Raw genomic sequence first — 19,995 nt, 5'->3', positions numbered from 1 at the left:
GGGCGTGTCCGGCCCTCTCGCGCCGTGAATCAGAGGGCAGCGGCGCGGCGCGGCGCCGACTGCGCGTGCGACCCAGATCTGACGAGGATGCGCCTCGCCCCCGCCGGCGGCTATGGGCGGAGCGCCGGCGCTGGGGATGTCGAATGATGGCCGGGGGTGGATAGCGCCGAGAAAGTGTTCGTATAGTGGGGAGAACCCTATATTTTTGGGCTGGTAGATTGCCGTCGCCGACCGAAGTCGGTGCCGCCTCCTGCCACCTAGCGACGGCGCAAGCGGCGCGGCAAGCGGCGGCAGAAGCGGCACGGCCGTTCATAACCGGCGCGCTCCAAACAGCGTCGCGACACGGCACTTTTGGGTCGTGGCGGCGCCCGTAAACAGAGCCAGTGAGCGCGGGGTGACGGGTGGCCGCGCTGCGCCGCTGGAAATCCCGTGCCGTCCCAGACCGGCATAGACCCGAGACCGGGCGTATTTACTCGGTGCAGCTGCGCAGCTAGGCGGCGGAGCCGGTGGAGGCTGGGCGGAGTCGCAGATCGCCGCTCGGGCGGTGGCTTACGTGTCCGCGGAATTTGGTCGGCACGCCCGCGTCGCCCACACACTGCGCCGCTCCCGCCGCCGCCCGGCCGGTCGGCACGAGGGCGGAGCTGAGGTGTGGAGCGTCGGCCGCCGCCTCCGCGAGCACGCCGCACGGCCCATCAGCATAGATCGCAGCCGGTTCGCCGAAATCCGGCCGGTCGCCGCGTCGTTAATGCCGCCCGCCGCCGCCTCGGCCGCGCGGCGCTGTTGAAATGTTCGTGACGCGCGTCAGATTTGCCGCCTGTCGACGATAGTGCACGTAATGTGACGGCTGCGGCGCGGCCGGCGCGGCTATCCGGGCACCCATATCCAGGAGCGCAGCTCGGGCGATCCAGCGATCGCCAGTCCGGTTCGGGCCGCGCCGGGTCGGCTCTCGGCAGCCAGGCGGGACGGCTGACGTGTCAATGCTCGCCGCGGACCGTATATACGATGCAAATATATACGGCAGCGCCAACTGGGCCGGACGGGTCGTGGGCGTCTCGGCGGCAGGGTGATAGCGCCGCTGTCGACACCAGCCAGCCGAGGGGACGGTGGGATGTCAGTCGTGTCATCGGCACCGCTCCGCCCGCCGCCCGGCCCGCCCGCTCCGAAATCCGAGACCTCGACCTGGGCCCCTCCCTTTCAGAGGCCCTGTTCTCAAGCTGGACCCCTCCCCAACCCAAGACACGTTCCTCTCTGGGGCCCTGTTTTCGAACTGGGGCCTTCGCACTCTGAGACCCGCTGCCCCACGCAGGACCCCGTCTCGCACTGACTATCTCTATGCTCTGAGGCTATCCTCCATTTCGGACCGTTCTATGCGTCTGGTCTGCAAATATTTTATGCACGTATAAATATTTAGCGACTGAAGAAATGCCGAAGTTAATGTTTAAATAAACTTAAGAATTTCGGTTGCTGCTGGATGACGTATATCGTATCATGCAGGCAACAGACTATTTAGGAGTTCAGGCATGCGCGTTTCCAAAAATTTATACAATATAAGAGAGCGTAACTTGGTATCTTTACTCTGTCACACAACATGCCATCTGTAATGTCACACAAATGAGGTCCAACAGCGCACTGTAGCGCGTCCCAGTGGAGCAAATCCTGGGCCGCCTGCCGCTGAGCTAGCAGGGAGTGTCGACATAGGGGAGTTACCTCTCGACCTCGTCACCTAGCAGGGAGTGGCGCGACATCGCTGAGCGGAGGGCAGAGCCACAGGAACGGCGCGGCGCGGGAGTGGCCGGCGTGCCGCCGCCGCGGTGACGGCCCGGCCCGTTTCCGAGCCCATCAGGAATGCGATGTCGTCAGGCGAGCCGGCGGGGCGGCGCCAGTGAGCTCCACCCGAGGATGACACCGATACACCCTCGGTCAACTGTGGCCTTGTCGTGCCTCGTCCTGATGGTCCTGGGGTTCGGCCCACGGCTTACAAGCTGTCTAGGCGCCAACCCACGGCTCACGGCGCACCAGCTGTCTCGGTGTCGACCTATGGCTGGCAAGGTGTAGTCAGCACTCAGCAGCTGATGAAGGCAACTATAGTCTCGGGAGTGAGTTGTGAGACTCGGCATCGCATCCTCATGCAGAGGGAGTCCCGTGGTCTCACTGGTGTAGCGGTAGGGCGCAGCTGAGGTTCTGTGCGATCCTGGCCTCATGTGCCACCTACACAAGTGTCAAACCATATCCGTTTTATCAACAACTCTAAAAAATCACCTGTGCATACAGGTGGCATCCCTCCTCACCGCTTGTGGGTGTCGCTACAGTGCGATTCATATCTCACACCAGAGGACGGCAGAATCCCCGGGTGGGTTGGGCGATGTCGCGCCACAGTGTGTGCCACTTGGCACTTGGCACGTGAACGGGCGGAGCCTCAGTGACCGCTGACGACATGACCCGATGGTATCGAAACACACCTGTCCGCCGACAGACGGCCGCGCCGCCGACACTGTTTTGTAAGGCATAAATGCAGCACGCAGTGAACCTCGCGCCCCTTGGGGTACTTCAGGGCTGCATTGTATACTTTGGATTAGCATTGCCCATCGTAGGTTATACTAAAGATCCTCTTCTTGGTCATCAATTTCCAATACTGCCATGCTATTGTGCATGTTTAGCTCTCATAAAGTGCGATAAACGGCCATTATCCGCATTCATCCGTCGTTTATCTGAGATCAGATACTTGGGCCGATAAATTCGCGATCACTGAATGTATAAACGAGCGAAGTATTGTGTAACGTATATCGGATCGGGCCACCCAGGCTGGGGGCGGCTGGCTTTGCGTGTCGTCGCGAGGTTCATCTTGTGCGGGCGCCTTCCGGTCTGTATCTGGGTCCGCGGTCACCCCCGCCCGGTGGGCGGCCGCGTCCCCGCTCAGTCGCCGCCGGCGCCGCGCCGATCGAGCGCGATTTATCGTCGTCTTCGACGGTAAATCACGCCGCTCGGGGCGGGGCGCCGCCGATGACGACCGCGCGCCGTCATCGACCGGCGGCGTCATCAGTGCGGGCCGGCTGCAGTCCGTCACCGGCAGCCCGCGCCCCCGCCCCCGCCCACGGCGCTGGCGCCGGCCCCAGGCGTGTTCCTGACGACGGCGGGGGGGGGGGGGACCTCGTCCCAGTGATGACCCGTCACGGGGGGGGGCACGTGCCACGTGACCCCTCCCTCCAGCCCCGCCCTGCCCACTGGCGACGCTCGGCTGGGGGGCGTGGCCGTGAAGGTGATTTGTGACCTGCCAGCACCAACACAACGAATGACCGCGCCTACAGGCGGTAATGATACGCTGAAACTGGTAGATATAGTGGTGCGAACGGTGTCACAGACACCATAAAAAATACACTAGGTTTTGGATAAGAGAAATGCAGTTTAGCAGGAGACGAGTCTATCGCTGATGACCAGTCAGATTCCATCCGTTAATTTTTCTCTTCGCGTGCTAACTAGGTGTGCTAACAAGCCTCATTCCTAACGCTTGTTATCGCTAATTGGTGCAACTTTTACCAATTCTTCTTACGATAGTCTCATTTTGCACACAGCTGCGATCTGCAAACCGGATAATCATTATAGCCATTTCATCACGTACTTAACTACACCATTTCTATCGTACGGAATCGAATAAAAACCATAAGCGTCTCCTCCGCAGCGGCTGGAGACTATCCCGCTGTATCGGTCGATCGCTCCGAAGGGCGGTTCCAGACGGCGGCCCTGTCCGGTTCGGGCGTCACTCAGCATTCAGGGATGTCGGAGACCGTGGCTGAGCGGCACCAATGACACGACCTCATCACCATAGGCGGGTCAGCCGACCGGACCGTGTCCGGTGGAGGGCGTGCAGCGCCCCGGCCCGTCCTGTCTGGAGAACGGTACGCGGTTCTAGATACAGGACCGGATCGGCGCGGCGGTCAGAGCGGCCGCGAGGGACTGGGAGGGGACTGAAGGGGTCCCTGCACGTCAGGAGGGGTCATGGGGGACTGGGAGGGGTCGATAGGTCAGGAGAAGATCCTAGAGGAGCCAGGGGGTCTCGATGGGTTAGGAGGGGCTCATGGAGGTACTGTGAAGGAGCTGAGAGGGGTCGAGGGGTCACGAGGAGTCTTGGAGGGATATCAGCAGGCCAGGAGAGGACCAGGAGTGGCTCTGGAGGAACCGAAGGATCTCAGCGGACCAGGAGGGGCTCTGGAGGGGCCGAGGGATTTCAGCGGGCCAGGAGGGGCCGGAAAGGGGTCACCTTGATGGGCGGTGGGCGGGACCGCGCCGCCGCCGACGGTGCCAGCAGCTGCCATGTCGGCCATGATCGGCGACCCGCCCCTGGCGTGTGCTGATGACATCACAGCCGCCGGGTCAGGTGACGGCGCGGACCACCCCGCCCCCCACCCCACCCACCAGGCGGCACACACGGTTAGTTTGCTCAGCTGTCGGCAGACTGTGCCGAGCCGACGGGCCAAGCCGACTGGGACGAGGACGGGCCGCCACGAGCCTTGGCGAAACGAAACGGGACGAGTCAGGACGCGACGGGATGGGCGAATCGGGACGGACGCGACGCACCACCAGGGTCACGCAGGCCGCGGCCCGCTCATCCGCTTCTGGCGTCTGCCGGTCGCGTCTGTGCCGCTATCTCGTGTGCAGCCGACCGCATCCCGGCGCGGTCGGGCGCCGCCCTCTGCCCCGTATCGGACGACATCCGCTGGGTTTGGAGAGCAGAGGAGACAGAGACGCGGAGACACGGAGACAGAGAGGAACGGAGACGGGAGGAGACAGGAGGAGATGGACCGAGCCGAGGAGAACTTTGAACTGTAGAGGCCTACAACGGCAACGATTGGACATTGTTGCAATAATAGAAATGACGCGAAGAAGAAAAAAGCAAAGAAACCAGCAGACCCATGAACAGTGGCATATTATAAAGATAATTGTAAGATTTTTTTTTATTCACAGATCTCACCTGTTAGACTTGCCTTGCTCCGCCGGCCGAACACTGCCGCCTGCTCCGCGCTGAATACTGTGCCGGCGAACACCGTACTGGTCTCCGCGGCATAGACAGACCGGGTGATGGGGTTGCTGGAGTGGGAGTGAGAGCGCGAGCGGGAGAGAAAGAGAGAGAGAGAGAGAGAGAGGGGGGGAGAGAGAGTGGAAGAAAGGGAGTGGGACTTTGGCAGAGGGAGAGGGAGTGGCGATGTTTCGGCGAAGTGGTACTGGGACTGGGAGTGCCGACGGAGTAGGTCATTTAAATGAAGGACGCTGCGGTGGGCCCACTCGTCCTCGGCAGGAGTCGCTGAGCTGACCCGGCCCCGTCGGACACCAGCCCCACCCTGACCCCAGCCTCGCCGTGCTCCGTGGCCGTGGCCCGCCGTTCTCCAGGCCACGCCAGCACGGCCCTCTGAGGACCGCCTGAGCACGTTCCGATCGCCGTGGTGGTATAGGACGGCGGCCGATCTGTATCGGCTGGCAGCCCCCGGCCGTGGCGATCAGCTCCGCCCTCTGCGATCTCAGTCCGATACGAAACAGAGAGTCGGCTCCAGGCGCCGTGCTGAGCCCAACGGCTCATTTCAGTCGCTAATTAATGCCCGGCCTTTCTGCAGGAAACATGATGATCACTTAGTGCAGGTCAGATCGATGATCGACTATTCAATTAGGTTGTAGTTTATGTATAATAGAATGCACACCCGCACCGAAAATGGCTGATAGTGCCGTGCGATCGTTAAGCGGCGCCCAGTGCCTTGTATATTTCGCTACGCTACACTTCAATATTTTACAGTGGTTTACTGTGATTCAAGGCACCATTTACAGCATATCGATCCAACCCAGTTTCATCCGCAAGGGCTGCATTACTCGTTTGTGTAGCGATCTGGAACCAGCTAAAGTAAGGCTCCCAGTATTGTTGGATATGATTTTGTACGTCCTTGCGGCTCAGAACTGACGGCTAAATTCCTGCCATTTGGCATTGCATACAGTTCCGTGGGATAAGCTTGTTTAGCGGCCGTAACACTTCCCCGAAGCAGACCACTTTTTACATGATTGCTAATCGCTCAACCTTGGCGAGATCGACCATCATAAGCATATCTCTTGTTTCCAGAACATCATTTACCACCGGCTGACCGAGTAGTTTACATAATTGTTAATCAGCCAACCTTGGCAAAATCCGGCGTGCCGGCGTGCTGCTGATAAATTACCTCCATCCGAGGCTGTTGTTGGCGTCAAATAGAAATAGATGGCGGGTAATGACGTGTTGGAGAGACGTGTGTACCTGCTGACAAGTCGGCTCGGTAGACTGGGTCGGCGGGGAGCGCCGGAGGGTGCAGAGACGGGCCCCGCCCAAAGCATGCAGGTAGAACCATGGGGAGACCTTCAGCCAGAGGTGCATGGAAAAGATGAGTGTGTGGCTCACGGTTATAAGATGAGCCATAGGCCATCCGGTGGTCGAAGTCGTATCTTTTCTTTGAAGGCGTTGAAAAGGGGATATCATTGGAACCATCAAGACGAGATCGATTGTCCTTTCAACCGGCTGACAGGAGCGCGCAATCAAACCCGAGCGTAAGCAGCTTCAACCGTTAACGGACTCACCGCAAAGGAAGAACACCTGACCAAAATTAGACGGGGCTGATAGCCCGTGAGGCATCCTGGGGGCAAAGCCTGGAGCGGGCTCTACGTTGAATACCTGATGTCGGTATAGCGAGAGTCTGAGATCCTATGTTATCGTGCCACGACACCCATCTGAACTGGCCAATCACCCCGCTTCTCACCGACTCCGTCTGCCACTGTGACCTGGCCGACCCAGCCATGCACGCCTGAGCGGCTTTAGTATAGAAGGGTTTCAATCGGGCTCGCGCATACAACGCCAGAGAGTCGACGCGCTATGTGGCACCGCGGAATGGAAAGTCGGGTTTTCCGCGGCGCGGCTGGCCGATATGCCCGGCTGCCTTCTGTTGCCTTCGGAGGGTTATGAGTGGGTCGACTACTGAAGCCGTCACCGCTGCTGCTTGGATGGGGTGTGGGGGAGGGGGAGGGGAGACGGACCGTCCGTCTCATACCGCAGAAATCCAGCACGCGGTTGCGTTTCCGGCGTGGCCGGCAGCTCGGAATGAGGCATTGCGCACGGTTGTCGCGCTCGTGATTAACGACTTTGGTCGGTTCTGATGGATTTTCATATTATGCTGCTGGCGAACAATTTAATCCAGCAGCTACCGGGCAATGGAAAACGGGCTGTTGACGGGGAGCACTCTGTACCATTCATTGATTTACGCTGGGTGGCGGCACAGATAAAGCGTACCACTAACTCACTACCGAGATTAATTCCGTGACAAAACATAATCTTGGCAGGGCGTGAAGAATATTAAACAACCATGAGCCAAATTAACTAGGAGAAGCCGACTGTTATTCGGTGTAAGGCCGTATGCAAGGCGTGTAGCCGAAACGCTTCCTGAACTCTGGCTGCTACCCGCTACAAGTGTCATAAATCATAGCCTACTTGGCTTTCGCTTTGGTTGAATCAGCACCGATTTCCATTATACTGCAAGTCATCTCCCATTATTTCATAATTCTTACAAGTTTTTATCATTTTTGTGTTGCTATGCAGTGGTATAAAACCAATGATGATATTAAAATTCATTACAATTTTAAACTTTTCTTCGTGACATGCGCACTGAACGAACAAAATGAAACAATGTGTATGGAACATTATTCAGGGGCGATGACGGTAAAAAGAAAATTGACTTGTTTCAACAGTAAACCGTGGAATCGCCCATATTCTTCATGACGTCATTTATGGATTGTATGACTGAATGATTTACCATTTATTGTCATTAGTTTTAATAATAACTGTGACTTTCCCGTTTTACCACATCACTTCCGCATTTCGTGGGTGACTAAACGAGCAGAAATGTGTACAAACCCGCCCCCACCGACTCCAGGATCTCATCTAGTGGCGCCGGTTCTGGTCCGACACTGTCCAACACCGGTCGGACAGGCCTGTTTCCGTCGCCGTTTTGGAGCATAACAGTCCATCGTGTTAAACTCGTTATCTAAGCCATAAAGCATGTCCCACTGCGAGAGACGACCCCGCGGCGGAGACCGCCCCGCCGCCGCCGCGGCCGTCCCGAACGCGGCCATGTATCACGGAAAGTGGACGCGCGTGGGGCCACGCCAACCATCGCTGTCCGCTCGGCAGCGATCGCCGGTCGAACCGCGACACGCAGAAGTGTGATCCTGAGTGAGTGTCTCTGCCAGCGGCGTGACCGCGCCCACCGTGGCGGTACGTCCCCGGGCCGCGCTGAGCAGGCAGATACGGCACATGATCGGCTTTGAACCGCCTACGATCGGCCCGCCCCGGCCGGGTGGTGGTCGTGTGTTAGGGTAGGGACCATCGGCGTGACGCGAGATGGTATCGGCTATGTGGAGAGGTCCAGGGGTGTGGTTAGACCACTCCTATCACACCTGTGTTGGCCGCGCTGAGAGCAGGGGCGTGATACAGTGCTGTACTTACCTCCTGGGTCGCACCTGCTGCCAATGGGCGTGGTCTGGTATCTTCCTAGCTCACTTCACCCATACATCAATGCATATGGAAGCATATGGACACATGGACACACATATGGGCACTGCGTTTCTTCTGAAAAGAGCAGAAGCGGTGTGTGTTGTGCTCATCTACTGCCTTGCCTACATGTAACATATTTCACAGTTCCACCGTCAGACTCCCGGGGTTCTGTGCGCCGTACCGCTACTCGCCGAGGTCGGTACAGAAGCGAGTCAGAACGCCCCATCCATCAGAGGAGGGCAGAGCCACCCGTCCGTGAGCGAAGCACAGCGTATAAGCGCGATATAGGAGACGGCCCTGGTCGACGTTTTTCACCGCACCGCTGATGGAGCTCCCACTTATGACCGTTTTTGCACAGTAAATTGATAATTCATCAGAGATGAGGACCGTTGCTGGAAAATATTGAATTGCTTGTTTGTGTGTGATGGTAAATGGGAATGGGTTAGTGTGGTGATGGGGACATTTGCTGGCCAAGTCACGTGCAAGTACAAAGTTCAGTTGGTGTTTATCGAGCGCGGGGAACGTCATACGTGTTCGTGACGAAATGTATATGGTGGCCTTGCAACACCCAAAACCCTGAAATATTTTCTTTTTTTCAAAGGGAGCATTCTCATGAGGATTAGCTCTCGACATCTCGTAAAATTGTGTACACAGTATTTTGATATGAAATTCAACATTTAAAATTATGAGTTACATGAAACATCGTGAAATATATGATCGTTCGTGTGCGCGCTGAGATCATGCTTATGTGTAAATCTGAAAATATCAACGGATTTAAAGGTCATTTACCAGCTGTTTTAATTCATATTGCACACGTCACGTAAAATGTGATGTGCATGCAAGTATAATGTATGCATTGCACCACATACAAATCACTTAAATTCATACGATCGCCTCATATGTAGTCTCAGAACTCACCGCGACTATCGGACAATCCCTCTCACGGCTTCAGATCTAAAGACGGCAGCACTTACGTACCGACCTTTAAGGTCAACTTCGAAAGGCAATTCTTTTTCATCCGTGTGGTAAACATGATCAAAACATTCAATATGCCTACTAACGTAAACATCAAGGCCCTAGAAGGTATGCTCATTAGGCCGAAGCAGCGATTTCCGTGACGTCACTGGTACGAAGGGTCGGACGGCTGTAATGCAATCCTATGGAAAATGACCCAACTTTAGGGCTCTCCCACATAGCTGCCAACCTCGACACTAAGGTAAAAGTTATATCACATAAAAGCTCAAATCAAGACGAACAAGAAACATATCTGACGTTTTTACGTATTACTAACGGCTTAGACTCTATTCAAGTATATTCAGAGCTCTGCATTACCTCACTTTTTCTGCCGTATGCCTTTACAAATGTCTAGTCGGCGCACGTGCGCTTGTCGAGCGGGTCGGGGACCACCAGTCGGGCGATTCAAAGCTGCCGCCCAATCAGAACGCCGCAATGCCGTGACGTCATTGGTCGCACACGACACGTTACGGAGATAGGGATGAGACAGCCCTGCGTAAACATAAAACATGGCACCAGGTAACCGACCTACTCCGGGCAGACACCCACGCGGTACGCTCATGGCTCAAACTATAATTGGATTTAAGGAAACTTCCGCAGCCCGCCCGCTGGACAGTGGGAAATCACATGGTGAAGGACAGTCACGTCATGTACCGCATCTCCGCATTGTCGGCTTCCTTCCCCGTGTACCACACCCTAGCAACGCCGGCTGGCTGGCATCAGCACCACCCGACGGTACCCCTTGCCCACACCGGAGAGTGGAGGGAGGCTCAAGTCCTGTAGGCAGCGGGTCTTCCAAAGCCCCGACTGACCGACTTATGTCGACCGGTAGCCCCGACACCGTGTAGCGAAGTGACTCATGAATGGAGACGGTCGGCGCCAACGAAATTAGCGCGCCTGCGTCGAATTGTCTCGCGCAAAAAGGGCGGCTGGATTTTTGGTGTTGGATCGATTGTTGTCGCAGCGCCAGGACGTCTGTGTTGGTCGTGTCGCCGCCAGGAAAATGCTCACCCGGGCTGCCGGCTGACTGCAGTCTGAACAAAGCGCCCGGAGACGGTGCGGGCCAGCCACGCCATCTTTTACTGCCGGACTTCGAACGCGACGCCACTCATAAGGCTTAACGTGCGCATCGCTAAAAGTAGCCGCTTTTTGTGCTCGTCGGGCCATCAGGAAAACCAGGGCGGGGGCCCGCCGGGGTGTGGGCCCGGCGGCGGCGGCATTGTCCAGCCGTGAGCCGACACGCCCGGCTAGTGAGCGTCTGTTTTCCTCGAGGCGTCACGGCACAGCCCATCGCGGCACGGCGCATGGAGGGCACGGCACGGCACGGCACAGGCCGGTACGGCGTCGCACGATACTGGGCGGTATAACGAAACACAAAATGTTACAATCATGCTGCCCGGTGGATGAAGCTCCGCTGGTCAAACTGTGGCGGGACGCCTCCCGTCAAGCTCTTCGCTAACTCCACTGAAACATTCCACGAAATGATGCTCGTGAATAGCAACATTAATTAGTGTGAAATGAGCCAGTTCCGCTGAATAAAGTAACTAAATAAGCTCAGCCGGGAAGCACCGTCTGTATGGGCCCACCCTCCCCTCGCGGCGGTCTGCCTCAAGTCGGGCGTGGCAGCTCACGGGAGCGATGCCGGCCGATATGATGCCACTCTATCAGAGCTCTCAGTATGGGAGTAGATATCACCCTGGGTGGTATATCTCCAGCTCGATCTTTCCGCTTCCATCGGCACGGCGCACGGCGTTCCGCCCACACTCTAATACGGGCGCCGGCGGCCGTGGCACAAATTTAATGAGCACCTTTATTATCACGGTAGGCTATCGTATCATGCTATGAGTATAGCGTGAAATAGTGCAGCTGCTGGAGTCCTTTTAAGGCGAACGGTCTGCCTCTGGGTACAGTGATAGTGAGCGCGCATCGCTCTAGCCCGCGCCTCGAGATGTTCTAACTGACGGTGAAGTATCACGGCCTTCCTGGACATACCGACACGGGCGCGGATGACCGGCGCCGCGTCCCTTATTGGCGCCCCGGTAAATTACATTACCCTCTGCAACTGCGGGTCTGCGCAGCCGCCGGACGACTGCACAGACCTGATTACGGCCGGTCGCCGGTTATCAGATGCCGTTATTGCCACTTGCCGGTGCCGGATCGCTGGTGATGAGGTGCCGATACAGCGCCAGCCGCCGGCGCTCTGATGGGCTTGTTGGGCCTAATGAAGTGCCCTGGTGTAGGGCCCCCGGCGGCGGTGGGCAGCGGCCGGCCGGCCGACCCTCTCGGCCGCGTGCTCCGATTGTAGGCACTGCACGCCGCCGCTGATAGGCCCCATGGCGTGTCATCAGTGCAGACGGAGCTGCCAAAACCTGCTCCGCCGTCGGTCAGTAATTTGTAGTGGATTCAGATGTACGGTAGGCCTCAACCGAAGTGGCTCAGATACAGGTGCGGCGCCGACTGTCTTTGTGACGAGATCCTGATGCTTAGCTATCGCGGTATGGTATTTCACCGATATGTTGTCGGGACTGATAATTGCATGCATCATCCGTATCTGTCGTCCGGTGTGGGTGATGCAGCGATTGCTGTGACTACTCGACCTTCCAAGGCTGTCTGATGCAACGTGCTGTAAAATCCTTTGTATATCGCATACCTTGGGAACGGAATGTGCCACATGTTTAAAATAAAAAGTCATTGGTTGGTTCGATAAAGTTATCTTTTTTAACTGTTTCTTCGTCATTTTGTTATAACTACATTAGCCGACCTAAAAACCATTCCCTATTTTCCCAACGCAATTTCCATTGCTCGAACATCCTCAATCTCCCCTATCAGCACTCAGAAATCGTCGGCTGCCAGCGGACACGGTCCGTCCCGCCCCGCCCTCCGCCGGGCACATCTCTAACGCCGGGCGGGTTTGCGGCCGTGCAGAGCTCTGGGCGGAGCGGCGGCCCGCCCGCGCCCGGCGTCTGCGCCACCGCCAGTCCGTTCGCAGCTCTTCGTCGGAGCGGTCGGAGGGGCGGTGCTGAGCGAATTTGCATCAGAAAGCGCTCGCTGCCGCCCGGTTTTGGTGAATTGGCGAGTAGTGCTCAGTCGGTCTGCCGGTCGCGGACGGTCAGTGACGCTTTGTCTGGCTCTGGTGTGTGTCTCTGAGAGGTTTGGTCACCTGAGACGCTGAGACAGACCACGGAGTCCCTACCGACTACATTGGAGAGACGCGTTGAGGTGAGTGCGCCGCTGCGCGGGCTGCGTGCGTGACGGGGTGCGGACACGTGTACCCGTCAGTAGCGACCAAATCGCTGCGATCTGTGACGATTTATGTGGCCCGGGTGGCGTGCGAGGAAATGTGATACCTTGATTTAATGACTTCGTTGTAATTGCTGAATTATGCTGACAGGGAACGTAACGATCCGTCATTTCGTTCCAAAAAATGAAAAATGAAAATTTTACCCAAGGACGTTGCAGCATGTTTATCCTTGGCTTATCACGCACACTAAAAGCATTCCATAAAACTCTGAAAACAACTTCCCAGTCGTTTGCCGCAAACACTTTTATAGCGCCATTTTGAAAACTAACGGACCTCGTTCATCCTAAATCCCATATTTACCCACCTGCGCCCGACGGAACCACCCCTTTGTATTATCCCGACGGTGCTGTCAAATCGTCATACAACAGAAGAGGCCTTTCCGTCGCTGACCTCACAAACAGCACATACCTCCGTCTCGGGGCGTCTGTGCCTTGTGTGGTGACCCGAGAAGGGCAGCGGGCCTCATCGGGTTCCGATAAACACGGTGGCTGGCGGCGGCCCATCCGTCTCCAGAGAGCACCTGAGCTGACCGGCCCCCGGGCCGGGCCGGGCCGCGCCACCGCGCCGCCGCCGGAGCTTGTTTATTTATGTTTCCCCGTCGGTTGGCTGGCGGAGCAGGCTTGTTGCTGGGCAGCGATTCAAGTGTGGCCTGACAGCGCCCGCGGCGGCCCCGCGCGGGGGCGGACCCCCTCTGACCCCTCCCGACCAGACCAGACGGCCCCCCTCCGCCGTCCGGACGCCCGCTGGCCCTCCCGGCCCCTCCCGGCCCCTCCCGACCCCTTTATCCCCTCTCGACGAGCAGCTGTGACCGGCCGGATGGGCCAGACGCTCCCCACAGAGCCCTGAGGGGGTGTCCGCCCGTCCGTCCAGGGGGGGGGGAGGAGTCAGTGAGGATGTTTGCCTCCTGGTCAGTCAGCGGAAGGTGCTGCTGCCCCGCCGTCCGCCCTTGCCACGCCTGACGATGTTGTTTTCCTCGCCAATCTATTGTGGCTGGCGCCGTATCATGACTCATGAGTTCAACTCAAACCCGGCCGGGCCCTCTGTGGTTGTGCTGCACGGGTTTTCCAATACCGCGCTGGTTGCGTTCGTGGTAATTGGTCGTCCTTCCCTATTCATGATTGTGTGGCGACCGTGTCGTGAAAAGCCGTCTTCACTACTGGTAATTAGTGTCCACTGCGGTGTCGTCAAGCACTCGTCATGTCACGGGATGTTCGGGCTAGTTGTTAGTACAAACTTGAACAGCACATTTGTGGCAAAGGAAAACGTTTGTTTTAAAAGGGGGTCTGGTGAATGCTGTTTTAACGCATTACTAACTACGTTCCGTTTAGTTTGATGTCCCAACATAAACAAAAACAACATAAAATAAACAGCTGGCTTAGGCTAACAAGAAAATATGTCACAATTCAAATAATTTAGCCTCGAAGTTCTAAATTAAAAGCAAGGTAAATATCCCCTTATTTCTGCCATCCCGTTTAATATATTTTTGGTTCTTGATTTAAACATGTGCCCTTTTATATGACATACAAATTTGCCAAGCTTAGGTAAATGCGATGCACCGGACAGCATAAAGCGCCTATTTTATTCCATGACATCGCACTGAGGAACCAGATGAGCAATATGTTGTTGAACGCCTTGCTTTGATCATGCACCCATAGACAGTGTCAACTGTATGTTCAATCAGCTAATGTGCCGAGGTCGGTCTTCCAAAAGTCGGCCACCGTCCCCGGTAAAAGAACAACTTTGATCGTCGGCCGCCGTTTTCAGGTGATTTATTGCTGTCCTCATTCACTAGCGTGCACAGGTTAATGTGGAGCAATTCATCGAATAAATGATCGCTACATGGCTCCAGGGACTTGTTTGGCATCAAGGAAAACTAGCGTATCCAGGCAACGTCTCCACGTGACACAAACCTGGTCATTGACCCGTGTTTATGAACAATCAAATTGTATTGGCGATGGTATTTCATGGCAGTTTGCTTTATAGAGGAGAGTTGCATGCATACTCGCCTTGATTTTATTTTGCATAAGTCAATTAAAATATCGGTTGTGTGCGCTATCAAATTGCACGGCTGTTAACAGGTTGGTAATAAGTCCGCAGTTGCGGTGGTTTTAAAACCTCGCAGCGCAGTCCAGTCTGTTCATTCCATGTTCTCAATAACTCATGGTTATCGTCACTTTAGTACGCATTGTAATTTCATTAGACACTAAAAGTCGGCGGTATTTCTCTTGCACGTTCACTATGGGCTCATTCCTGGCTGTTGCTTTAACTTGGACAGGAATGTTCGGCTTTAAATAACCGGGAGTTGAATGTTGTCACTGTGTGTTTCGCCCATTATCGCAGCCTCAAACACTTCATTATTGCGACGTGTTTCCATGTTTTTGGAGCACACCAGTCGACCATTTTCTCAAGCACGGCTGGTATTTTCCATGGGCATGCAAACCCGTTATCTGCGTGCACAATTTTACGGCCATTATAAATAAAATGCTACCAGTAAAACACATGTAGCCCAAGGCCATGCATATACGACCGCACTGTTGGTATAGAAATGCTTTGCGAGGATTTACCACCGGCCCAAACCTGTAATTAGAGTACCGCGCGGTTGACGTCAGTGAACAATTAGTCATTCATTCAGCGTGGGATGCGTTTCTGTCGGGGCGCACTGCTCGGCTCGTATTTTGTCGGTGAGCAGCCTGTCCGCCCAGTGGCTGGCCGCCTATGGCTCTTGATAATGGCAGGCGCCGGGAATCCAGCTCTATCGGATCTCCGAGCTGTGAGCTCCTTTCGCGCCTCCCGGCTCGTCGTTCCCATGCAGGGCAGGTGCGGCAGCGGCCGTTTGGTGGCCGACGGGCTGCTTCCACCCCTCAGCTAAACAGTTGCCGACCAGTCGACACCGGAGAACCCGCCCACTTCGCGGCCGCTGAAACGATTTCGCGGCCAGCTGATGCCGATAAAGCCGGTGCTTTGTTAGCGAAGCCGCCGGGAGCGGCACCAAAGCGGCACATACATACACGCACCCGCCTCCCGCCGCCCAGAAAGTGATAAATTATCAATAATCAGTACGGACACATGTAATGAAGGCAGCAGGGCGTGATAAGGCCGAGGCTGCTCCTGGAACGCTCTACATGGAACGGCCTCCGGCTCCCTGAAAAGTTAGCTGACTGCCGGCGGCCCCGCTGCTCCGATCCACCAATCATGGGCCGGGGATTCAGAGGCTCCGCCCACCCCACCTGACCTCGGCTGCGGTCGTAGCAAAGCGGGGCACGAGGCCGTCTGGGGGTGGGGGGGGGGGGGCGAAGGGAGGGAGGCACATCTGTGCGGTGGAGACGCTGCCAGACCAGCCGATGGCCGCACCGGCCGGCTTTTGCCTTATTTGGCTCAATTATGTTTTCACTGCGTGATTATGAATGCTGATCGTGCTGTAATTGTGTGCTAATGTGGCGCGATGATAAATTGAGGCAGCGTCTCGACAGCTCGTCCGGCCGCGTCTCTCCGCGAGTGGACCAGCTAGACAGCTGTCGGACGAGCCTTCTGGCCCATCGCTGGACTTCTGAGAGCCCTCGTGATGTATCGACCGGCCCTTAGCGCCGATAATCCGCGCCGTCTGAGTTGTCAATGCGCTGAGAGCTGCTCGTTATTAAGCTGCCTTGTTCTGCATCTCTCACGCTGAGTTTGACCGGCTCTGCTCACCGGCTGGCCGTTTCACAATGCGATGATTTGTAACGGGCTGGCTGTCGGCTCATTATGAACTAATCTGAGCTGATGGCAGTGCCCGTGGTGAGCTGACATGGTGAGCTGGACTCTCACACCAACCGTATGTATGTATGTATGTATGTACTATGTATGTATGTATTGACGATCAAGAGCAATCCACAATCGGCGTGGCGATTACACTCCGAGTCCGAGCTGGTTGAAGATAACACAAGAAATACCTACACAAGAAAACGCACACACTTACGGATACGAAAATGCACGGACAGGGGCTGCCGTCAGGGCCCAACCCCGCGTCATCACTAATCTATGTTGGATTGAAATTAATTCGAGAGTTCAAGACTTCAATAGTGCAAGAAGTTCCGGAGGCAAAACGTTCACCACCAGAAGGGATTGACGCTGAGTTGTTTCTGACAGCGCTCAACACGCCCCGCAGAGACCTTTTCACCTCTCACGGGGTGTGATCGACCGTCGCGACCGCCCGTCGCCGGCCCCTCCCTGTCATTTGCACCATCCGTCTCTGCGGCACCCCGCCGCCCTCACCGCACGCCTCTTCACTCGAGGACTCGGCTCTGCCAGGGCGTGTTCGGTCCGCCATCGCTGAGAGACAGACGGGCGCGGCGACTCTCTCCCCCCGGGGCACGTCGTCTGAGGAGGGGCCATCGAGTCGCCTCGCGCGGCGCCAGTCACCGACACGCGGCGGCCGCATTCATATGCACGTCGCGGCACGGCCCGCCGACCACGCCTCTGTAACAGATGGCCCATCGCGCCTTAATCGCTATTTTATTCAGAGGTCGACTCTGTGCGCCGGCCAGGAGTGGCCAATGAGCCCACTTCCTGGAAGCGGCTCGGCGAGGCCCGCCCGCCGGCTGACACACCCCTACCCGCGGCCCTATCGTCCCAGAGGCAGTCCCAGGGCGGCCTGCTGCCGCCAGCTCCTGTGACCAAGTGCCGGATGTCATTTGTTCCGTTCCCAGATAACGTTAAATGGAAGCTGTTTAGCCTGGGAACCCGCGGCGCGCCCCGCGCCTGTTTTAGACGGGCCGCCTGTGTGGGACGGTGGTGTCATCGTTTGGATGGCGTCAGGGCACTGTGGACCCCCGCCCCGTGCAAGAAAGTTTGACACCACCCACAAGGCGTGTCTCCATCGTCCCCCTCATGTGTGTCCATTGAGCTCAGTCGATCCTACGTATCCTCGGTCTCAACTCTCAAGGCATTTGGCAGGTGCGGCCAGAAAACTCTGTCCGTTCCCTGTCGTCAATTTTAGGCCGCCCCTGCTTCCGCCCCCTCCGTCGCCGCCGCCGACGTGGCTGTCTCGATGGTGACAAATACGGCAGATCACTCACCGACCACTGTCCCCAAACGGACGGTTCCCCGTACAGACTTAATGTATGTGGCAATTAAGTGAAAATTGGACGCATTTTGATCGATGATACAGTCAGTTTTTACCATTTACTAGCAGCGGGAACTAGCCAATGACAAAGAGAAAGACCGGCTATAAGTGATAAATCAGACATGCGGTGTGCGGGATGGTTTTCTAGTCATTTTGCGAGGCAAGGAAGTGTGTCCTGTGGGCTGGGCCATATGTTACCGTATGAAGCATAAATACACTCACGATGTAGATTAGATTCATGTTTCACCAGTGATTTGTCGCCTATATCAAGTGCGGTTTTATGCCTTTTATTCGGCAATGCACCGCTGTTGTCCCGAAATTTACGAGCTTCGTGCCCGGTAACGGGTATCGCTTACCGTTGTGGAAAATAAATGACAGGACAATGTGCAGGACGGAATTAAGTCAACATTTTTACCTCCCTTATAAGGTACTATGCCATTTGGTAGCTTATATTTTCGTGCTCCTAATTACTTACTTTTGGCATGGCGGGTTAGCCATGCGACCTTGTTTGCCGACTTTTGCTACAATTATTTCTACATCCATTGTTAAAGTAGCTAAATGTGTGCAGTTTTAAACCTTCAATGCCACCGACTGGGGATTCGTGTCGCTACTTCGTTCGCCATTCATTCAACAATATTTACGATTAGAAAGGTCATTTATTTCTACGAAAATTATCACGTCATAGTCCCTGGGCCACACTTTTGAAAAGCGAATAGCACTGTGGTATTCTGTAAGGAAACTGGGACGAAGTTTGTATACTCCCAAGGCCTAATTGAGTTTTTCTCCCGTTACTGCACGCCAATGACATTTTCCATGCACGGTGTTGTAATCAGAGCCTGTCATCCCTCAGCGTGGATCGCTTCCAATGCACTGTGATGCGCAATGTGTCTGAGGCAATCCTGGCCGAGGCTGTCCAAACGCCGTGACTTTACGCCACATGAATCCAAACCAGTTGGCGGACTTGAGCGTCTCTGCCTGCCTGCGCGATATCGGTTCAAACCAGTTCTGAGGCCACTCGCTGGCCGCCCATCCTGTCGTGATGTGACCCCTCCCCGCGCGCCGGAAACGGTGACCATCCGGGGAAAGGGGGCGGGAGGAGGGGGGGGGGGTTGGGAGGGTTCCCGACTCGGTGGCAGGCGGTGCCATCTCCCCGCCGGGAGTGGTCTTCCAGGAACCCGCGGGCGGGGGCGGACGGCGGACGGGCGATGCGCGTCTGCGGCGAACAGAGACGGCCGGGCGACGGCGGCGCACGAGAGGGGCGAGGGCAAAGGTCGCGCCGATGCACCGTGCCGGCCGCCGCTCGGCACGGGCGTGGGCGGGGGCGGGGCGGGGGCGGCGGTCGGTCACCAGATCAGCTGTCAGTACACATGTCACGCCGATGTACCGACGGCGGGGTAGAGGCTCGTGCCCGCGGCGAACCACCCGCCCGAGATGGACCGGCGCGGTATCCTTATCAGCGCCAGGCGTGGCGGACAGACTGACCGTCCGCGCGTGCCTCGTGACGTCAGCAGCGGGGGGGGGGGAGAGAGGGAGGGAGAGGAGGAGCAGAGGATGAGACACGGGAAGGAAGCCTGCGGCGGGCGGTGCACCACGCACCGCTGCTCGGAATATTCCACACACCCGAGGGCCCCGTTTTCCAAGCCTGCGCCGTGCAAAACAAAGCGGTCGCACACTCGCAGTTCCCCCAGACCTCAGTGGTGACTTTACTGCTCTGGGAAGTCTGGGTCTCGACTCTCGACTGAGTCACCGTCTGCCCTCTGCCCGCCGGCAAAGGATGTTTCAGTGCCGTGGCCACGCCTGCCTGGCTGGCCGACCGTACCGCCTCGTTGCGACGCCCGAGGGCATCTGACAGCCATAGCCGCCGGCTACCAGCAGGAGACGCCGCGAAGAATGGCCAAATTGGGGCGTGTAGGGTTTGACGATTTTCGAATTTGCTCCGTCACGACGGCTCAATTAGCTCTGAGTGATTGCCGACGGCCACGCGTCCGCACGCCGCTGACATAGCGCGTACCGGACACACTGACGTTC

General features: G+C 56.6%; 1 protein-coding gene across 2 annotated transcripts in view; it reads left to right on the top strand.

The window, feature by feature from the left end:
- LOC122372373 (Krueppel-like factor 8) overlaps window positions 1-19,995 on the top strand; it is a 73,012-nt gene that overhangs the window by 11,364 nt on the left and 41,653 nt on the right. Inside the window, exon 1 of one of the 2 annotated variants that reach the window (XM_043349494.1) lies at window positions 12,451-12,784. The exons of the other annotated variant lie outside the window; for it this stretch is intronic. The gene's annotated coding sequence lies outside the window, so the exon portion shown is untranslated. Of the gene's footprint in view, window positions 1-12,450; window positions 12,785-19,995 lie in introns of those variants that run through there. 2 annotated transcript variants of the gene reach the window in all.

The sequence above is a fragment of the Amphibalanus amphitrite genome, unplaced genomic scaffold (genome assembly GCF_019059575.1).
Source record: "Amphibalanus amphitrite isolate SeventyFive unplaced genomic scaffold, NRLGWU_Aamphi_draft 001353F_arrow, whole genome shotgun sequence".
NCBI classification, from domain to species: domain Eukaryota; kingdom Metazoa; phylum Arthropoda; class Thecostraca; order Balanomorpha; family Balanidae; genus Amphibalanus; species Amphibalanus amphitrite.
This window is presented reverse-complemented; position numbering and strand designations above follow the sequence as displayed.